This window comes from Elephantulus edwardii, unplaced genomic scaffold (genome assembly GCF_000299155.1).
Source record: "Elephantulus edwardii isolate Elephantulus edwardi_28Jun2011 unplaced genomic scaffold, EleEdw1.0 scaffold00424, whole genome shotgun sequence".
Lineage (NCBI taxonomy): Eukaryota > Metazoa > Chordata > Mammalia > Macroscelidea > Macroscelididae > Elephantulus > Elephantulus edwardii.
This window is the reverse complement of record NW_006400174.1, coordinates 195,296-199,790: the sequence shown is the minus strand read 5'-3', so window position 1 is coordinate 199,790 and position 4,495 is coordinate 195,296. Positions and strand designations below refer to the sequence as shown.

Below are 4,495 nucleotides of genomic sequence, written 5' to 3'. Positions count from 1 at the left end.
CTGAAGTAGTCTTTTTTTAAAAAAGAAGAAGAAAAAGTGTGTGTGTGTGTGTGTGTGTGTGTGTGTGTGTGTGTGTGTGTACCGTCAAATTGGATCTGACTGGTACAGGAGACTGCCCCTCCTTCTCCAGCAGAGCATGAAGTAGAGTCTGGGGTTTCCCCTCCCACCCATTCAGGTGCCTGTCGGGGCCTGGGTTTCAGCTGTCCACACCACAGCAGTGGGCAATGAGCTTAAAGCCCCTGATGGCTCTGGGTGCTGACTTTCACCAGTGGCTATGGATGAAGTCACAGGCGATTTTCAGCCAGCGCCAGAGCTTTTAAAATTTTTAAATCACTATAACAGTACATCTACAGAGAACTGCCAAAGATTTAAGATGGATTTAGGAGAAGCCATGGGACTAAGGGATATAATTGTTAACATCAGATGGATCTTGAAGGCAGAGAACACCAGAAGGATATCTGTCCAAGTTTTACTGACTATACAAAGGCATTTGACTGTGTGAATCATAGCAAATTATGGGTAGCATTGAGAAGAATGGGTATCCCAGAACATTTAATTATACTCATGTGAAACCTATACCTAGACCAAGAAGCAGTTGTGTGAACAGAGCAAGAGAACACTGCATGGTTTAAGATTGAGAAATGTATGCATCAGGGCTTTTATCCATTTCTATTCAGTTTTATGCTGAACGAATAATTTGAGAAGCTAGATTTTATGAAGAAGAATATGGTATCAGGATTGGATGTGGACTCATCAACAACCTGCATTACACAAATGTGTCAACTCTTCTTGCCTGAAAGTGAGAAGGTCTTGAAATGTTTGCTGTAGAAGATAAGGGAATACAGTCTTCAATTGAAATCCATATCCTTGGTACCAGCAGTCAAGAAATCAAAAGACATGGGGCATTGGGAAACAATGTTGTCAAGGACATGTTCAAAGTACTCAAGAACAACCACATCAGTTTGAAGACTAAGGTGTGACTGATCCAGGTTATGGTCTTTTCATTTGCTTGCTATGCATCTGACAGTTGGGCAATAAATAAGGATGATAGAAGAATTGATGCCTTTGAGCTGTAGTGTTGGAAAAGAGTACTGAATTAACTGCCAAAATAGCAAACAGTATGTCTTGGAGAAATTGATACCAGGTTCCTCCCTAGCGGCAGAGATCGTAAAACTCCATCTCACACATTTTGGGCATGCTATTAGGAGAGGCTGGTGCTTGGAGTAATACATCATACTGGGAAAGATCAGTAAAGGAGAGGAAGACCCTTGACAAGGTTGATTGACACAGTGTGTGTCAACGGGCTTAATTATGTCAGAGAATGGCACAGGATAGGGCAAGGTTCACATCTGTTATTCATAGGTTTGCTATACGTTGTGGTCGACTCTATGGCATCTAGCATCAACAAAAACAATTCTGGAGCCAGAAATTTTCCAGTACCGAGCCACAGGTCCACATGAAGTCCCTGACCTTGGTCTGAGTTGCAATCCCTCTTCTTTATTTGACTTGTTTCCCACACGTTGTTGTTGATGTTATGTGCCGTTGAGTCGAGTATGATCCATAGCGACCCAATCAATGAACAACAGATCTGAACCCTGTCCTATCCTATCACATTTCCTGACACACTAGAGCACATTGCAGCAGTCACTGTGTCAATCCACTTGGCTTAAGGGTCTTCCTCTCCTTCCCAGACTACGTTTCCAAGCATGATGGCCCTTTACAAGGAAAAGCCCCTTCTAACAATATGCTTTAAGTATTTGAGATAAAGCTTGAACAATGCTCCAAGGAGCACTCTGGCTGTACGTTCTCCAAGACATAAACTGTTTCCCACACAGTAGAAGGGAAAATACTCCAGTTCTCCCTTTCACTCAAATTTGTTGAAACGAAAACTTAAAACAGTGGGGACTCATCTGTGGTCCTTAGTACCTCAAAGACTCAACCCAGTCAAAAGCAGAGAATAAATTTCGTTGAGTGGCAGGTTTTGAAGTAATACCTATGTTTCTTTCACTGACCCAGACCTGGCTGACTCCAGCTCTTCTAAGTACAAGTTCTGTCTATGGTAGACAAAGCCCACCCTCCAGAGACATGCTCCACCCCTCCGACCTGAGCCACCCCCTCAAAAGACCACGCCTCCCGATGCCCCGCCCCAGACACGCCCACCCTTGGGACCTGAAGGCGCCTTCCCACCTTCCACACAGTCCTGACAGAGCCCACGCCACCTAGTGCCCCGCCCCCACACGAACGCTCCACCCCCCGTGATCTGAAACCACAGCCTACGGCCCCACCCCTGCAAATTCCTGATAATTATTAGCATAGCCCAACCCCGCCCCTCCCTGCCCGGGCCCCGCCCTCAGAGATATTCTACATCAGGTGCCCCGCCTCCTCACAGAGCATGCTGAAGTACCGCCTTCAGAGGCCCGCCCCACCCCTCACTGCCCGAAGCTCCGCCCCGTGGGACGGCGTATGTGTCAGTTCCGATTCGGTTCCGGTTGCCCCGGAAGTGGCTCGCTCGCCGACGCAGTCGCCTATGGGTTAGTGTTGTTTCTGCCTTAAATCTGCTTTCCCCTTTTTTTCAGTCCGGGTTTTTCTTGCTGGAGCTGGGGTCCCCGCGTACTTGCACGTTCCCACAGCTGTCACTTGTCCCGGATCCTCGTTAAGGCGCCTTCTGCCCTGGATACGGCTTCGCCCTTGTGCTCGCCGCCGGACGACCCCTGCCCACTGTGTCCGCGGCTCCCCACGGCTGCCCCCGAACCCCGCCGTCTAGGCCACCAGTCAGAAAAGTTTTTTAATTTGCCATAGCCTGTCAGTGATTAATTTATTCCTTTCTTCCTCACAGCTTTTAAAAAATACTTAGATTCTCTTAATAAGAAAATTTGGGTTCTTTTTCTTGCCGTGGTTTTACAAAGTCGGACAAAATGTCAAACCATTTTTAATACAGTGAATGATTTCTTCGTAATTGCTGCATTGGCCATGTTTCCTTATAACGATGAAAACGACTGGAATTGGTCATTTAAAAACTGGCATAAGTTACCAAAAGCTTTTTAATCACGCCCCAGATTTACATGGTGTCTTTTGTTGTTTGATCAGTTTTGCTTTCCTTATTAATGTGTTTATATTTAACTGTAGAAGAATTTAATAGTCTGTTTAGAATCTCCTAAATGTTTCGATACACTTATTTTTCAGATTGTATCCCAAATTAATTGGTAACTGAAGAGAACACAATATCCAGTAATAAAGTTGTTAAATACGGTAAGATACCTCCTTATTTGAAGTCAGCTTACATTTTCCATATGACGCACTGCATAGCCATGTTTGTTTATTTCACGTTCAAGTTTAAAAACTTAACGGATTTCTCTTTGAATTTTTATGGTCCTCTTTAAGCCTGTTTTCCAGCATTTATAGACTCATACCTTTTCATGTGTCCATCCTGATTTTTAAGTTCCCTAGCAGTCTAAAGGAAAAACCTTTTGTCTTTAATCACTTATGTTTCAGGAGGACAGATTCAGAGTGTGTCAGACTAAGAGCTTTAATAGTGGCTGATACTTTATAAGTAGATTGCCAGGCCTTATTGAGTAGTCTCTAGGTGAACTTAAACGTCTGACTGATGAGCAGCTGAGCATGTTAATAATTTGTGCTATTCTGAAATCCTCTGTCCTCGAGTTGGTCTTAACTCAGCGCAGTCCTGTAGGATACAGTCAACCCACGTTGTGTGTACCTTGCTTGAGTTAGAACTGACCCCTAGCTAACCCTCCAGGGGGTTTCAGAGGCAGTAAATCAATCACATGGTAGGATATTGCCCATCTTTTTTCAGTGGAGGAGCTGATGGATTTGGACTGTATACCTTTGTGTTGGTAGGGCAGTTCCTTACCACGAAGTCACCAGAGCATAACAAATTATGGCTAACATTGAGAAGAACAGGCATTTCAGAATACTTAATTGCACTTGTTCAAAACCTATACCTAACATCAGAACTGAACCCTATCTTGTGCTACTCTTGTCATCTCTGACAAATTTGAGCCCACTGCTGCAGTCATTGTCGTTGAAGGTTTTCCTCTGTTTTGCTGACTCTTCACCTTTCCAAGCATGATGTCTTTTCCAAGCAGTAACCTCTCCTGGCAACATGTGCAAAGTATGTGAGACGAAGCATTGCTATCTTTGCCTCCAGGGAGCATTCTGATTGCACTTTCTCCAAGACATACCTGTTTTGTGTTTTTTTTTTTCCCAGTGGGATATGTTCTGTTTAGATTTATTATGGGACTGGAGGTGGGGGGGGGGGGCGGATGTGGATTTGGATCAGCAGGAGCGTCTAGGTGAAGGTGACCGGAGTAGTCTCCCTAGATGTGAACCTGTTCTTTTTCTGTCACTCTTATTTATGTTCAGCTCTCAGATGTATAGCAAGTGATTAAAAAGATCATGCATGGCCTGAATCAAGTGCACTTTAATCCTCAGATGTATGTCATTGCTCCCCAGTAATTTGGAGAAGTCCCTGACAACA

The 4,495-nt window shown here is 44.4% G+C and overlaps 1 pseudogene; it reads left to right on the top strand.

Moving 5' to 3' along the window:
• LOC102853594 overlaps positions 1 to 2,204 on the top strand; it is a 60,332-nt pseudogene extending 58,128 nt beyond the window's left edge.
• Positions 2,205 to 4,495: the final 2,291 nt, after the last annotated feature.